Consider the following 18,965-nt stretch of genomic DNA (forward strand, 5'->3'; position numbering starts at 1 on the left):
ATCAAGCTACCCAATTATTCATCACATTTCAGGCTCGATTCAACACTAGACTGGTGCTCTGACATTGAGTTACTGAGAGCCATTTGGCAATCAGCTCAGCACTCTAAATCCATGGATTCATTCTGTAATTGAAAGCCAAGACTCATCTCTGCACCACTCCAGTGGAGACACCCGGCTGCCTGATCCTCTTGGTTTCCTCCCAAAAACTGATTTAAGATGCCCAAAGCCCTTTGCTTGGATTCCAGCCTGTCTGGTCACCCACAAGACCGCACTCCTGGACACTGTGGCATAATAGATCACAATTAAACTTGTTATAAGAAGATCTTCAAGATGTATGAGAAATGTGAAATATAATATATGACATTTCAAATAGAATTTCTGTTGTCTTGTTAATTAGCTCTTTCCAAAAGTCAATTTGGCTGAAAAACAAACAAACAAACAAATATAATAGTGATGTTTGATGTTAGCAGCTCTAACTGAGGCCATATTTACAGAAAATGAAACTCATCAAAGACTTGTAGATTGTCAGCTGCATATATAATGTAATATAAAGTATTCTTATTGCATACATCCATTTTCTAACTGCTTTACCACACACAGGATGGCTGGGCAACCTCTATCTGGTTGGTTGGGTGGCCTTTACTAGCAAGCGATGGATGCAAGACCAGATGCACGTCCATCCAAATGCTTACCCATCTTAAGCCATATACAGACACCGACATGCACACTCACACCAGGGCTAATTTTCCAAGAAGCAAAGCCTGCTTGTATGTCTCTGTGGGAAGAGGCCAGAGCACCCTGAGAAAAAACATGCAAACACACAGACAATATACAAACTCCACTCAGACAGCACCCCAGTTCCAGAATTGAACCCAGGACCCAAGTGATATGAGGCAGTAATGTTATCCACTGCACCACCATGCCAACATCTCTATGTGTTTTGTAGCATAAATTAGAATTTGACCGAATTACTGCAAAAGCATTTGTAGCCATAAAATGAACTCTTTTGAAATAAATAAGGCGCAGCATTTTACTATAAAAAATAAATGCTGTTATATTTAAAAAACTCAGTTGTTAAGAAGTTTCAAAGCTCTACAGTCCCAGACATAAATCCCATTAAATTAATAAGCAAAGTTGGGCTTTCTTTTCTCCAATTACTTGTTTGGAGAATAAATGTTATGTGATTGCTTGTAGTACACATCTCTTGATTTCTGTAGACTTTCTAAAGCAAATGCATGTAGTTGGACTCATACTGTATATCTTATAAGTATTTACTGTCTGCAATCAATGGAGCTACAGGCAGCTAGGTATACGTATACTGTACAACGTTTTCTTGATGCAATTATGAGAGCAGACCATCACTGCTTGTCATTTTCCTATACACTAAGTGATCTTATTACTCCATCAACGCCTTAAGAAGAAGAGACAAAATAGACTAAATAAATTGGAAAAGGGTTAAAACGGTCATTGTACTGTATTTTACAGTACTTACACATTGAGGTGCCCCAAATGTTGTAAAAATGATAAAAGTATAGCAAGGCAGAGGTGAAATAAAGGATAAGATAAGAAACCACTAAGGAAACGAGTTAGCTTTGTAAATGATCTATCACTGTGATCAAAGACCAAGAATTAAACTAGCCATCTTTTGCTTAAATACTGTATATGGCATGTTAAGTAGTGTTTTCCTGTCATAGAGGTAGGCTCCATTAGGGGAAAACATATACAGTATGCCCTACATCCACAAGCTCTTCTTCACACTGTCACATGCCAGAGTTACTCACATAACTCAGCAGCAGGATAAAACAAATATTCCAGAGTGTACACTTATTCCATTGCATTCATTCAAGTAACAGAGAGGTTCGCTATGGGGAAGCTAGTACAACAGCAAATAAACCAGACCACCAACTGAATCCACACAGGTCAAGCACAATATGAAGTGTAATCAACAGGCCAGACTGCTGAGCTGAAAGCTTTACCCTAGGGATTGTGTAATCCTTTAATGAGTCTATCAAGCTCACCTTGATACACTCATCACTATCCCCATCTCAACAGAATGAAAGAGCCTAAAAGAGAAGCACGGAACTCACAATCCAGACAATATGTTCTGGTCTAAATCAGAATAACACAGTGATTGAAGGACTTTAATTGGGTTATTCTTTAATCAAGGGCCACAATCATCTATTGAGCACCTGTTTCACCTACCACAGTACAAAGCAGCAGTTTCTCTTTTTTTCACTTGAGGAAAGCAAGTACCGTATTGTTTTAAATACAGTTTTCTGTTGGATTAAACAAAGAAGGCCATAGTATTTTAACAAACAAAATAGATTTTGTTTATACGTACAGTATACAGTATGTTTTAAATTGAGCTATTAAAGAAACTTTGGACCTATACATTATCCAATGAAACAATCCAATTAAACCATTAACCACAATTAATCCATCTGTTATCAGAAAACTACTATTCATGGGGAGAGTTGTAAAAGGCCAGAGCCTGTCCTGGATGCACAGGGTGTAAGGCACGAGGAAGAGCACAAACCTATCCCACCTGGACATGATGCAAGTCCAGTTCATTGCTGATTCACAAAGAAAAGGCCAATTTATGATAGACAGTGATACCTATCGTGCATGTCTTTTGGAGCTGGTAGGAAACTGGTGTGACTGGAGAAAACCCACAAACATACAGGGAACAACTTGAAAACTTGAAACTTGCCCAGTAGCATAATGACTTATAGCCATGCTACCATAGTACCCTCATCCAGTCAGTCACCAGTCAACATCTGACTGCCAATTAAATTTCAAAAGTGGTTGGCAGAGCACCAGCTGGTAACAGGGAGGCCTGGGTTTTGGACAGGGATCATTCAGTTTACCATGCAAAGCAGCTGCTGCCTCTGAAGTACCTGTAGGCTTGGTGTGACCTCAGTTAGGAATAGGCTGGTCCTCCAGTCTGCATTAAACTTTCTGTAAGATTCTGTGGAACTTGTGCTTGAGTCTGTCAAAATGATGAATAACACAATGGGTGGATGTTTCAGAGGACCTTCATTTTTCTCACTAGAACAAGAGTCATTTGTGTGAGCCAAGACATTAGGACAAAAAGTACAATTCGGTGGGCATAAATTGGAAAATACAAAACAGTTCTTCCCTTAAACTCAATTATCTTCATATGAACTAATACAAGATGCCTTTCTGCCTCAACTGACTGATGTCGCATCTTTCTGCTCCATAATTACAGTTTTATGTTTTGTAAATTTGTAGAAAATTCAATATTTAAATGAACATGCAATATAGACTCTTGGTGTGCTTGTGTGTTAAATTGAAATGACCCAAAAAAAAAGGTTATGTCTGAAGTCTGAGTTTAATGAGAATTACAAAAAAAAATTCCTATATTGCAACTGCTGAGATTGTAGTTTGCTTTGAGGAAGGTACTGATAATGAATGAAAATGCTAGGTCCACTACTGCACCTTTTGAAAGGTAATTTTCACTGAAGAGGCTTAAGCATTTTCATAGTTGGATGGGTCACCCATAAAATGAGACTCTAAATGAGGTTGCAGGGCTCCATCTATTAAAATATTTTAATCAGACCTTTGCAGAATGGTCCATTCATCTCATGACCACAGAGGATGACAACAGGCTTGCAAATGAATGTGTTTTATGTTTCCTGTCATAGAAAGCACATTTATATAAAAACTGCCCATTCAAAGATTAAAATTATCAGCAATACCCCTAAATATAGAGTGAACAAAATATTCATGTGTGCCATTGACACCATTCCCTGGCACTGTTCTGGTTCACATCTTCTGTTTTTTATGCCCATACTTAAAGCCTGGCTACTCATGCAGCATACCAGTATGGTTTCCAGTGAATAAAGGGACCCTAGATGCTTTACACTCAATTCCAGTTTCATATTCCCTTATACTTTCTACACAATCATTCAACTTTTAACCATTAACTAAATAAAACCTGCAGAAACCATATATTATTTTTCCCTCACATATCAAGTAAGAACTACTGTACATTATCTTTCACCATTGATGCTGACAGACATGTAGCTGGGAAAGATGTTTATTAAAAGCTGTTTCCAATTATCCTAGTTGGGAAAATAGCATCTTATCAATCCAACCATTCATCATCAGACAACTGTGTATTGCTATTAAGCTTTTCCTGGAACATGCAGTATCCTGGGAGCATAGCACAAGGCAAGACTACATTCTGGAGAAAACAATTTGTACATTGTAGTCACCCCAGTAACAGGATCCTGAGGCTGGAATAAAATCTGCAACCTGCAACTACTCTCTAAAACAGAACTAGATGATAGTGGAACAGTTTGCCATGATACTTTGTTTTCCTATCTGATGTATGAGTAAACTTAACTTATTACGACTCACTGTGAAAAATGCTGCACAGACATTGAAGACTGCTTAACGTGTCGAAGTAAAAACCAGATAGCAAAGATCATAATATGATAAACAATGAAACAGTTGGTGAAGACAAACTGGATGTCTGGACTACTTAGTTTATTTAGCTTAAGTAACATGTTTGTATGTGGACTTTATGTAAGAGGTTTTCCTTAAAATGATTTAATGAGACCATGACTGCTCAAAAGCAAGTGATCATGTGTGCACACAGAGAAATGTATAGTATCTGATTTTAACCTAATGTATCTGTATTTTTTATTTTTGTTTAGAAATGTACTGTACATTAGACTTGTGTTTTATTTGGTAGTTAGGTTCCTGACATAGTGTGTCTACCCACAATTGTGTATAAACAGAACATCCTCCTTGGACCTTCCTATTCCCCTCCCTTAAACAAGTAAAATCAATTGTTAGTTTATTTGTATTTGTATGTACAGTATGTTATGTAAAGTATTATGAAAACAGTAATACAGCAAATTGAGTACGGTACAGTATATGGAATAGATCAAATAAAATTTAATAATAATAATATTCAGGAAACACAGCTAATGCATTGCTCTCATCAGCAGTCTCCTCTGTGTCTCTAATGCATGAATCAAAAATTAATTCCTGCCATACATACTTGCTTAATTGGTCACTGTCATCCCACCCCTTTCAGTTCTTTAAAATCTATATTTTTAACTCCAAATCTAGCACATTTTTTTACTTGCCTTTCCCCTTAATATTTGGTTAACGAGCCATATTCAGGGTGATGCCACAAGAAGCTCTGATAAAGCAAGCACTGGAGAGCTAAAGGCTCTGTAACTAGTTCCCTAAGCATAGCTCAGGGGTGTTGTGCCAGATTAGAATTTGTGACATTTCTTGCAGTACTTGATTTTTCTTTTGTTTTTTGTCACTGACCACCTATAGTATACATGAATTGTGTGAAATATTTTGCATAAAACATGAGTCTACTCTACTTATATTTTCTGCTGTCATGTTTTAGCAAAATTACAGGGAAATGGACACGTCAGAAGAGCTAATTACAAAGTAATTAGGTGTGTAGATCCATTGTGAGTAGTGCAGCCCTAGGAAGATTTTCCTTCTCCTCTTGATAAAAAAGCCAAAGGGGTGCCATTCTTTTTTTGACACAGCTGGGAGTGCAGAAAGAGTTGTTGATACCTTTTTAGTCTCATGCTGACATGCTGCTCAATTCAATACCTAAGGTGTTGTAGTAACAAGGTTAAGTATATAATTACACTTAGAAATAATTGTACATGTAAAATTAAATATTTAATTAAATATTTCTAATGATCTTTATGTTGCCATGACAAAGCAATTTAGAATCTGTGTAAATATCAGCTACAAGGGAAAACATCTTTCACATCTGGAACTCAGGCAAGGCAATGGTAAAGCTGCGTTCATTCCAAAACTCCCTAATTATACAATACATTATGCAGTTTGGTTTCCCTCAATCTGTTACTCCCTTTCATTCCAGGACAATAGGTTAGAGTTCACTGTCCATCACCCAAATAATGATCAGCCAATGAGGGACCTGCAAGGTGCATACCAGGACCATACCTATAGAACTGATAACATTCTAACCAATCATCAGCTGTGATGTTATTCCTTAATGTAATGTTTTTTTGTTTAACACACTGGCTTCACTTCCCTTTATAACTATCCTGGCACTCTGACATTCCCAACCACTTTACTGCAAGCAGTCAGAGTCAGTATTCAGACCAAGATATTGTTCAGCAGAAGAAATCCTGTGTTTTAAATTCAGGAAAAAGCTATAGCCAGCACAAACCAAGTTTCTCCCACCCATCTTATTTGCGGCCAGACCCAATCAGACAACTGCATGCAGACTGTTTTAGAGACAGAAGTTCAGCACAACACTAACTTCGATGGAGCTGTTCTCTGCAACATGCTTCTATCTCTTTTCTCTGTACCGGAACATTCTATGCACAAAGTAAAAATCTGAAATGTCAGACTATGGACCAGCCCAGCTCTGTGTCAATGGGAAGTTGAAACTCATCAAGAAATGTTTAGCCAACAGATCTTTGAGTATTACTTCTTTATTCATAGTATAATTCTCCAAATTCGAACTATTATTCCAAAAATGTTTGATACTTTAGTTCACAATGGAAAATGCATATTTACTTGTATGTGATAATATAAAATGTGATTTTACTGTGTGAAACGGATAAATCATACAGTAGACCATAACACGCAGTTATTAACTCTTATCTTGGCAATCCCAGAGATAAGGATCAACCTTTCATAATGCAGCAAATTGACTCACCAATATATTCTGTTACTCAGGAACAAGTAATAGGTTTATTTCATGCTGAAAAGAGAAGAAAGAAAACACAATGTTTCGGCTGTGGTGCCTTCTTAGGGTGTGAGTGTGTACTATTCTTCTTCGGGTGTGGATGTATACTATTACTCTACTTGGTTTGTTATGCATGTTTTGATGTTGTATCTGTAGGGATGCAAGGAGTCACATCCCCGTCCAGTGAAGGTTTGAGATTAGTTTAATTGTAACAAAAACGGCCATTTCTGGAGAACACTGAAGGAAACACAAAACATGTATTCTCACAGTTTTTCACCAAATTGCAACACTGTTACAAACAGTTTTATAGTTTGAGTCCGCCATTTTATTGATATGAGTCGGGGTTAAAGAATTTATATTCTACTGTAAATATTGTCTAGTGGCTATTCTTGATGATGTTATCCTGTCTTTCAGCTGAAGTTTCGTGTACAGCAGGTGTTTGTTTAAAATTCCCTCAATCCAGATCAGGAGAAATGACCCCAGGCCAGAGTCACATTTCTACAGATCAATAAAGCATATGTAGTGATTTAGAATTCTTCTGTGACACTATGAATGATGCATGATTGATTCCTAACAGTCATCAGCACTCTCACAGTTTACTGTTCTTATTTCTAATTGTCACAGAAAATTAAAAACCCACACATCATGACAGGTGAGCAAGGAGATTGAGGTCTATAGTCTAACCTAGCCATATAAATCCACATATGATGGAATTAGGCTTTTGTACAATATATCACATGTTTTGGTGCTTGTTATGCTCTTCACAAAAAATAGACCTAATCTATACCATAAGAAAGGTACTCATGCTATCACATAGCCAGCCTTTCATAACTAGTCAGAAACAGTGTACAGTAGTAGGGAAACAAATAGGGGTTAATTCCACACTGAAAAGTAAAAATGTATTTTTCTTTTTCCTTTACATGTTCAGCACAGAATTAACCACAGCTTGTAACTTCTGTGACAGTCTGGCACGGGTTTGGAGGAATTACTGTAAGTCACTTCACAGGATGATAATAAGACCTGAGTTTTAATGCTAAGAAAATTCACAAATCTGGGCCTGTGTAGGAATCCAAAACAAATTACAGACTGCTTAGGATTTCAACAACAAGTCCTCCACAGTTCCTCCACAAGTCAAGCAAAGCAGGAAATAAGGAGAAGGTATAGACACTACCTAATAAACAGTTTACCCTGCACACAGTTTACCCTGTAGCACTATAGCACAGTTTACCCTGTGCTATAGTGCTACAGTGCTACACAGGTCTGCTGCCCTCAAGCACATACCCCAGTTCTAACACTACTTAAAGGCACTCCCACACCTGTTAAACATCACCCAACAGCAAAAGAACTAATTGATTTACACAAATTAATTACCTAATTAAAAGTCACCAACAATCAAGTAACTAATTGTGTCAATTGTCAAAAAACTACTTTGCCTTTTCCAACTTTACAGCTCGCATCTTAACATAGCTTTTCAATCTAACCTCCTCAAGACATGTCCCTGTTGTTTTATTCCCAAATTGTTTCAATGCCACTGTCTCTTTGTGTCCACAATGACATCTGGGTCTGCTACAAAAATCCCTCTGTCTGATACTTGCAGATACTGGTGGACTTGCACCTGTCCTTAATTCTACTGTAGTATTTCAGAATAAATATGTCAGGAAGATAAAGTAGAAGAGAACGAAAATACTGTATAAATGCTCTGGGATATATTTAGGCTAAAAGAGTAAAAATGGTTTATGATACAGTACACTGCAAAGGATACATGACAGATTGCCATGTTAACATATTTAACAAAAAGTAAATATTTTACTTTTTAGAATTGCCTGTAACATGAGAAACAGGTATTTTTTGAAAGATGTGATTACATATCTGTCAAATTGAACATTATTTTTGCTATTATTTTGTTTGGTAATTCTATTTCTCCTATGAAATTCTAAAACTACAAGGATATAGAGCACAGGCAAACCACGTGACAGAATAAAATATTTTCAGTTTCAGTTCTCCACTGTGGCAGGCAGCTTGTGAAATAATTACTTACACAAAATATACAGTGTCCAAATCCAGTAACTGAGATTTTCTGTAACAGTTATGCAATTCTAATAGCTACTCTTAAGCTGTTATGACTTGATCAAGTTGAACCTAGCTTATTATCCTGAAAAAAAAAAACCTGTCAAACTGACATTTTGCCTAGCTTCCTTCTCAGAAAACTTCAAGGATATGTCTTAGGGCTCTCACTATTTCTTTGGTCTTCAAAGTAAAGTTAAGCTTATGATTGTAGGCAACAATTTTCATGGTTTCATCAAAACTCTGACCATACTGTATGCAGTATATATTTAAACTTAGTGCTCCATACAGATAATAAAAACTGTATCAACCCTTAATATATCTTAGTATATTGCAAGGGTGACACCTAGTGCTATATTAAATTATTACTTCTCTCTTTTGTATGTCCTTTTTGGGGACTATTTGCTTTTAATGACAGTCAACACAGACCTGGCAAATTATTATTATTTAGAAATGTAATAGTGTCTTAAAAAGAGTGAAGGGCTCAGGAATCAACAGACAACATGCATCTATCCATTTCCAATGATTTCGTGTCTTAATTTTTAACAATAATATTTTTTGCAACTGTTCTAAAACTTTTTCTTCTACTGATTTAACAATAATAAAATAAGGAAATATTAGATCAATTAAGTATTTTCAAATAAAGAAATTTTAAATGTTCAAGTCGACATCCACACATAGTTCTCCGTGTGTAAAAAGCATAATTCAACCCTTAATAATACTACACTTTGTAAACCAAATACATGTCTTCTGCCTTTGAGAACACTGTTAAGGAATCAGAAGAGTGAAATGGAATGTAGGGGTAGGTATTTCAGCAGATTGCATACATTTATTTCAGTCTGAACCTAAATCACACTTAAAGCTCAGTTTCCAGTTATGAACCAAATATTTAGTTGTAGCACTTCATTTGCCTCTGTCTTATTTTCAATGTAATGTGAGCCCATTATTTAAAACTATCTAATTTGCTGTTGGCAGGTGGGTTGTTTTTTTATTTACAGTAAGTGTCAAGTGTTGAAGTGGTTTGGTTCAGCAAATGAGTAAGTAATTAAGATCTCAGGTTGAGAGAAATTAAGAGGCCCATCTGGTCCTTGAGAATCAACAGTAATACTATTGTTATGCAGTTTTCATTGTGATTAATGTATTTTTTACTCAAGTAAGAATTTAATTATTGAAATACCAAAAATGTCTTCTAATTTATGAGGAATGCACTGAAACTTTTCACAAAAAAATAATTTAGGCAAATCTAGGAATACATGTAGATTTTATGTAATTGTTCTGTTGGTATTAGCATTTTCCTACATAAATAGATATTATAAATAATCCCCTTGATGAAATCAGAAAAAAATAGTTTTGCCTGCCAATTCAAATAAGACCTGTATTTCCATAGGAAATAACTGCATTGTACAGATATTTGAAGCTCAAACGTACTGATCTAATGCTTTCAGTTTTTGGAAAACATTCATAAATACTAGATAATATACTACATAATACAACATTCTATTTTTCAATTTTATTTTGAAAAAAAATTACTACTCCTGGCACTTGTTTGTAGGTACTATGTATATTTTCAAAACGCTATACCCATATTCACTGCAGTAAAACTTTTCAAATAAAAACTTCATGAAAGCTGATGTGCTGATAAAAACATTAAGGAGGACAAGGAAGAGCTGCAATTTATTTATCATGCTAGACATTCATGACGGTAATTCTGTCAAACCTACACCGTGCCACCCTGGCACAGTGGTTAGCATTTGTGCATTTGTGCATTGCAGCACTGGGCCCTGGGTTCAATTTCCAGTTTTCTATCGATGTATAGTTTGGTATGTTCTCTCTGTATTTGCATATGTTAGATCTGGGTACTCTGGTTTCCTCCACAGTCCTAAAACATACTGGCAGGCTAGTTGGCTTCTGTGAAAAATTGGCCCTGGTATGAATGTGTGTGTTTGTCTGTGTGTGACCTGCAATGTACAAGTGTCCCATTCTTAATGGATCCCACCTTATGCCCATTGCTTGCACAGTTAAACGCCAGTGTCTCTTGTGACCCTGTACTGGATAAGTTGTTTAGAAAATGCATGGATGCTCTATGTTGCCTAATTAGACAAAAATAAACACATCAAATTTCAATTTAGATGAGATATTAAATCAAGTGGGTTATAAATAAACCCATGGCACTGAACAGAGGTTTGTGATGTAGTAGAGAAGCTACCATCTTGGCTCACAACCCAGCCTCAGAAGATTGACTCATTTTTGAGCCAAGTCTGCCTGTTAAATGGAATAACCTACAGAATGAGACAGAGCAGGTTTAAATGAATAACAAACACTCGGACAAAGTGAAATTCCACATAAGGGAAAGGAGCTATTGGGAATGGCTATAGGTGGAATGGGCTGCTCACATGGGTTCGTTAGGAGGCTTATAAGACCTCTGTTGTAAGGAAAAGAGTTTGAGTTGTTACCTAGGCTCCCATCCAGAAAAAGTAAGGGCTAGCTCTTTCTAGTAATAGATTGGGCTGGCTTACAGGTTTAGGACTCAGCAAGCTAGGGAGATTTGAGAAAGGCTATACTGAGGGGTATCACGGGTTCTGTACAGGCGGGCTGTATGGTACTTCAATTGCCAAGCCCAGTGGAGACTAAATGCTCTACCAAGGAACAATGTTGGGCAGCTTAACCAGGGCTGACTAGATTAGTATCTGGAGAAGTGGGACATTGCTTGGCAAGAAAGCGTCATATCTTCACCCCACAGCTGAGATAGAGGGAGAAGCCTAAATGGCATAAATTGCAACATGAGGACTAAAATCTGCAGATGGGTGGCCTCAGAGAGAGAGACAGAAAGTGGCAAACTAGCTGCTGCTGCTGTGTCAGGCATACAAGTGTTGGCAGTACAGAAGCATCCATCCCCGACCAAACAGAATCAGCCAGGAAAACATCTGGTGAAAGTGAAGTGAGTTGAAGTGATTATTGAAGTGCAGATTGAGAATTGGGCGACATGAAGAATACTCCAGTGCCTGGTGATTATTGAAAACATCTAGTCAGTGTTGTGAATAGAGCCCATAGAAATGTAGTTAAGAATGAAGAGGACAATGCAGTGTATCTGTACCAAAAACCCATACCAAAGTGACAGAAAAAAATTAAAAATGTTAAAAAAAGAAAAACTGAAGATGCTCTAAACATCACCAATTCATCTGTGAAGCATGGTCTGAAATGGATGGCATGACTGCCTCTGGAGCTGGCACACTGTAATAATTTTTGTAATAATGTACAATGGCTGGCTTTGTAATAATGTACAATGCATTTAACATTTTAAAGACAAAAAATGTACACTAAAAGAATAGACAACAACTCAAAGTGAGTGCAGCAACACATATGAAAATAATTATATTAAAGAATATGGTGATCTCATTAATTTGCGGCTGTCATGCAACTACTGTATTACCTGAAATGGCCATATAACCAAAATCTGACATTATGCTCAGAAATTTCCTTAAAAGTAATGTGGCCTATAGTTGTGGTCAATCGTAGTCACTCGGTTGAAGTAATTCAAATAATTAAGGTCTTCTAATCTAATCTTATCTAAAAACTGATCAAGTCTAATTTTGAGTTCTTTATTCTCTGGCACTGCTCTGGCGCAACAGTAGAGTCAAACTTGTGAAAAGAAATATTTATTAACAAAAACAACTGCATGATAATGACCCAAAACTAACATAAAGTTGAATAAATACTAAGTAAAAACATACAAAAACAAAAACACGCATACCAGTTATACTAGAAATAAAAGTATTTTCAGAGGCCTGTTTTACAGACCAAGAAGTCCACAATACTAGTTCTGTAAAGAGAATCCTTCTAAGCTTGACAGGCCAACAAGACAAATAAGACCTGTGTTTAAAAAAAATATTATACAACCCAGCACTAAATCTCCCTTTCTACAATATGAAAATTAAAGATGACACCAGCTTAGAGGAAGAGTGGTGATGATATTCCCCCCCCACTCTGTATCTCCTGTTTCTCTCTCTATTCCCCACTCTTGCCTCTTTGCCTCATTTTCTGTCATTACATTATTATTATTATCAACAAGAGCAATCCACCAGAAAACCCCTTTTATCATCTGTGCTATACTGCCTGTAAACTCACCTAGAGCTAAGCAAACCTCTTACATGAAATTAACATTATTAACACATATAGAAATGAGAGAAAGTGCAAACCACATATAATATATACTATTGTATTCATACATATATAATATAAAAGTATATATACATTTTTGCATTTGATAATCAGTGTTGGGGTACATTTGGGTAGGCTAATAAATGTACTGAACAGTTGCTATTAAATCTGGTAACTCTGGAAGTACAAACATTGAGCTTAAGCATTACAGTATATCAAGAAGAACATTCTACCACAGCAATGATTAAATAAAGAGAATTATTTTATATAACACTTTTAAAAGTAAATTCGCAAAAGGCTTACAGTAAAAAATAGGTTATCATGGGAGATTAAGGTTTTTCTTACATAGATTGGGATCATCATGGCCATCAGTAAAAAAAATAAAATTAATGAATGGGTCTTTATTTTACAAATTTGCAGCAAATAAAAGTTACTTTTAGCTCCACAAGATGTTTAATTGAGATGCTCTATTTCAGATCTGCTTACTGTTTATGAACTATTTTAGTGAAGTATGTTCATAATACAGACCAAAATGCAAAGTGTATGGAGAAAAAAAATTCATTATGTTATGTACTGTAACAGTGTATTTGTATTATAATGATGACAATTGAATTTTTTTACGGTTTCAACAAATATGATTACTGTCCTGTACTTCTGAAAACATAATTAAAATTCATATTGTCATGATTGTAGTCCCTCCGGCTCGTTCACTTTTTAGTTGATTTTGTGCACCTGCTCCCTGTTCCTGCCTCCCTACAAAAGCCAGATGTTCGCTCTGTTCTTGGTTTCCTGAACCACCCGAGTCCGGGATCTGGAGCGCCTGGTTCCGTTCCCCCTTTTTCCCCCCGACCCCTCGCCGGATCCCGCTCCGGTTTTTAACTTTGTCATGTCTGTTTACAACCCCTCGCTGGACTCCGCTCCAGTTTTTAACTTTGTTTTGTTCGTTTTGGATTTATCCCCCGGCTCTGGACATTTGCCTCACCACAGATTTCCCTTAGGATTCCCTTTTGGACTGTTCGCCCTGGACCACACCCCCCCCCTGTTCGTCTACCAGCCCTGTTCCTAGTCTCTTACCTGTGTGTGTTCACTCCCTTCCAGATTGTGTCATCTGCATAGGGTCCTGAAAGACGCTTCGAAAACACATATTCACAATTTCACAAATATCTATATACAAAGTTCTCTTAAGGTGTCAGGAAGTATGGTACACTTAAGATTAAATCAGTATTAAGCTTCTGGGATCATGGTTGGGGGTGATTCTCAAAAGCAAAATGCCTGGAGAAAAAACTAACACCTCACAATGTGGTGGTATAGCCATCTATACCTTGAGGTTACAAGGCTAAAAGACCAGCTTAACAGGTTGTACCAGAGTGTCCCCATTCCACTTCATTACAAGGCACTTCTTCTCAATTTTACTGTGCCCTGTACCCCAGAAGCAGAAGCTTCCTGCTGTGACAGACCACTGGAGGTACTTTCCAATGACTCAATCAGGGTCATGCCAATCAGCTTAAATCTGATAGGGGCCAGAGTGGAGCCAAAGGTGTGACCCTCCTCTTTCACCTCTACCTCAACTGGACAGTTGGCTACCATTTCTCCTTATCTGTTTTGATCCCAAGCCCCTAGAACCAGGCCATGATTTGCTGTAATGTTTTATCTCAGGCAAGAGAAATTGAAGACTTCCTGATTACACAAGACCTGCAGCCCTTAGAGACAAAGCTATGCTCCAGGGCATTTTAATGACAAATATGGGGGTCCACCCTATAACGTAAGACATTTTTCAGATGGAATTGAGGGTATTCTGAGATTGTCCACTTTTTGCTCATTGATTACCACTACCCTCATGTACTGAACATGAGAATGTTGTCTTTAAAGTGATCTAGGGCTAAATCTGAGCCCAGCTCAAAGGAGGTTGTACATTGTGATCACAGTGGTAAATTGCTGACATCCAGTCATAGACATTTATTCAACATCCCTGACTGTACAGCGCCGAGAAAAAGTTTGAAATTTTACTAAGGATTTTCATATATTCTTAAACAAAGTTTTATTTTACTTTACGGTTACTTTATGGTGAGATATGACTTTATATTAAAACACAGACATTAAAAACACCTGACCCTACACTCGAAGGAGGCTCCACAGTCAAAACATTGTATTTCTTTTCTTCTCTTTTTCAGTATGGTGTAGCGGCGAGGCTTATTAATAGGAAAGAATTAAGTGTTTCTGAGCCTTCCCAAATGAGGCCCCATTTCTCTGTTCATCTCTGTGGTGCAGCCACAGAGAAACTATTCATGCAGGCTGATTTAAGGGTTCCTTTGATAAAGGACAGCTCCCAAAGGGGGATGCACTTAGCTGAGCCTGGCTATCATGATCAATGGTCATCCATTGGCGCCTATCTGTCTAGGGAATGCCAGATGGACATCTGGACTGCATTCCTAAGTGTCAGGAGTAAGTGACTCATATCTCACCTTGATCAACCAATCAGGGACTGGTAGGGCCGAGTAACCCACGTGGGACTCTGATGCCCATGGAACCTTCAGCCAATCAACGAGCTGAAGTTCCTCCAGGTAAAAACAGGCAACACAGAGAGCCTGAGAGATTCAGTAAGATTCAGAAGGGATTCAGTGGAGAATTCTGTGGACTTTTCTAAAGGGAATTCAAAGGAGAATTCCAGGGCAGGACGGCCCAGGAGCAGAAGGCTCCCAAGGGCAGGACATTCTCGCAGAGCACCTCCTGACCATCCTGAGACTCAGCCCGGACAACCACGGAACGGCCAGTGTGTCCGAGTGCCAGAACTTTCCTTTGTTCTAAATGTCTAGAGCAGAGGTTGCCAGAGAATAACCAGAGGATCCACCCGAGGTTATCACCAGCAGCAGGCCTCGTGAACAGGTCAGAACTGTGGACAGCTGAATCACTATTCAGAACTAGCTCTTCATCAGGAACGAACCGGTCCTCTTCCTGACTTGCTGGGACCCACAGTCATCTTTTCTCCTGTGCGCAAACTTTGCTAGTTAAAGCCAACACTAACTAGCCGGTCAGTGAGCATCAGCAGCGCACCGTTGCAAGCCGCACAGCACAGCCTGGCACGCAGCCAGAGAGCGCGGATTGGACAGCAACAGTCTACAACTGTTTCTTTGAGTCCGCAGGAGATCTGAATCCCCAGAGATTGGATGAGTATTCAACTTCAATGCATTACAGCTCGAGAATTCAATTGTTATCCCAACCAGTTGATATCAATTTAATTCCTAAGAGTTATGTACTTGTTTTGAGTATCTAACGTAGAAGTTATAACCAAGTTAATTTATGAAACGGTCTAAATGAGTGATATACTGAACGTATGTCCTCTTGATATATGTAACACTTCGTAACTTACTATATACCTTTTGTATTCTGATAATCCTCTCGATAAGATCTGTTAGGTTTATATGCATATTTTATGTATTAATAAATGTATCCTCGTGTATTAGTACCTGTGTGTGTGCGTAGTTTGAGTTATGTCGCATGGTTGGATTCTAAAGCCATCAAAAGAATCAATTTTGTGATTTACAGTTACAATTAATAATTGTCCCAGTAAATGCCCAAACCCTACAGAACTGGTGCCTTCAGAGAGCCACTACATTTACATTTCAGCTATGATTACAATGGAAATAACCTTTACTTGTTCCTTTGCAGACATTTAAAAAAAATACAAAGAGAGAATATAATTTAACTCATCTACCTAGTTTGTTTGCTAATAGCTATGCTTCCATTTTTAAAGATTTAAAAGTACTTTCTATAGTTTCCTCTTCATTGGGTTTGTGCTTTATTGTTGATTCTGAAGAAGTCGGTTATCAAATATTCATTCAATTTATCAAATAACTGATTGAGAACATCGATTCCTGAATCACGTGCAACTATATTCTTCAAAACTAAAGAGTTTCAGTCTTTTTAGTCTATCAGAGTATGACATTACTTAAAGACACATTCTAAGAAGGTATTTGTCTTTGGAATAACACTTCTCTGGAGTGATTCCAACAGTATATTTTTTTTAATGCTGACTATAAATAGTTTCTTCTAGCTGGGATTTTTTATGTTATCTATCATAAATAAATTGTATTCATGAGCATATTTTGGAGAAACTCAAAAGTGGTGTAACTCATGTAAAACATGGGAAACTAAATAAAACTACTTGGTTCAGCAGTCCCTTTTATAGATGTCTGCTCCATTAGTAATTTTCCCATCAATGGGTATTATGGGTATCTTGAGTGACTGTTAGAAAAGGATTAACAGTCTATGAATAACATCTTTTGCTTACTTAATTACAACTGGTAATACATCATCAGACCCTGGGGATTTTCTTATCTTAAGTACTTCTAATACCTGTAAACCTTCTGCCTCATCTATGCTAATACGCCTTAATATAGAGCTTCATTTTTGCTCAGCCTGAGGCATATTGTCAATAACGTCCTTGGTCAAAACCTATGTCAAATATTCATTTAATATATTTGCCATTTCCCTTTCATCCTCTGAAGGTTTCTCTGAAACACTTAATCTTTTAAAGTTCTTTTTATTTTTGAATCCTGAAAAATCTTTCTTGTGGCCTTCTTAACATCCCTTTTATATGTGTGTTTTTAATATAATGAAAACCCCATTCTTACTGGACGTTGTTTTTTTTTCAAATGTTTTTTTTTTCTTTATATTTTAACTGATTTAATAAACAATTTATTTTGTTGCCTTTTTGTGGCCTTTCATTTATCTGCTCAGGGGAACTTTTTTTTAACTCTTGCCATCTCTTCTCTACTGATTCTGTATTCATGCTATCCCACTATATTTTTCTTCAACACAAATTACAGACACAATTTCATTTGATATTTTCTATTTAAATATTTTTATTTTATATTTGTTCTGTTTTCTTAGTCTGTCTTGATTGTTTGAAAAGATTAGATCAATGAAAACATTGCTTCTTGTAGTTGCACTGACAAACTAAGTGATAAACCAGAAATTAGGCATGTTAAAAAGTAAATTGTTGGACAAAAAAACACCATCTAAAGGAACAAGCAGAAATTAATTCTACAATAAAAAAATGTGAAAAAATAAAGTCAGCTGTGTATGTATATAGTTCTTTAAATAAGGAACAAAATTATGAAATAAGACTTTTAAGTTGCAATTAAAAGATAAGTTTGTTGTGGTTCAAAAGCAAGATATGTTGAACTATGCTACTTGTAGAACTGTTCCTTATGTGTTGTTCACATTCCCAGATATATGAAATTGTGTTTATAAAGAAAGGATAAACTTTCTTTTCATCAAAGCCTTTAAAGAACAGTAATTATTGTGTCAGCAGATAACCTTAGATGTTTCATTAACATATCTCTGCAACAGTGGCATTAGAGGTGACAATGTGATTTTTTTTCTTCACTCAACTATCACTCATATTTTCATATTTCTTTTAGTCACATTTTCAGAAGCACTGCTTTCTTATTGTAGCTGAAGTTGTCCTTGTTGAAGCATATTGTTTAGCTTGTACAGGAGCACAGGGGGTCAAATACTGTATCTTACAGTTTCTTGTACATTTGTCATACAGTATTTCCAAATGTCAAGAGTTTTAAACATGGATCAACCTGAGGACAAGGACTAAGTAGGCCTATTCCTTGTCCACCTGAGCACACCTCCTTTGTGTGTTTCCTTGTAGTTCTCTGTCAAAACCTCAGCTGCTGCAGGGTGGTTTGCAATTGTGTTACTGTGACAAGATATATAGAAGCTTCGCAGTCAGTCGAATTATTTTTGAAATTCAAACATGTTGCTAGGTGAAATAACCCAAGATGCCAACTAGTAATGTTACATTCAGCTGAGGTCATGGGAAAGATATATGTATTTAAAGTGTGAAGTGCTTTTTTTTATCCACAAGACTGTGAAACATTTTATATGTGTTATTCTGTTTAGTGTTTACCTCTTAAAAATAGTTTTTGTTGAGGTTTATTGAGTTGCATTACAGTAGGTCATCTGACAGCTTTTCTTTATTAATATAGCTATTTTTTACTTTATTTTG

At 36.9% G+C, this 18,965-nt stretch overlaps 1 pseudogene; it reads right to left on the reverse strand.

Moving 5' to 3' along the window:
- LOC138239382 (uncharacterized) overlaps window positions 1–14,533 on the reverse strand; it is a 76,144-nt pseudogene extending 61,611 nt beyond the window's left edge.
- Window positions 14,534–18,965: the final 4,432 nt, after the last annotated feature.

The sequence above is a fragment of the Lepisosteus oculatus genome, chromosome 6 (genome assembly GCF_040954835.1).
Source record: "Lepisosteus oculatus isolate fLepOcu1 chromosome 6, fLepOcu1.hap2, whole genome shotgun sequence".
NCBI lineage: Eukaryota > Metazoa > Chordata > Actinopteri > Semionotiformes > Lepisosteidae > Lepisosteus > Lepisosteus oculatus.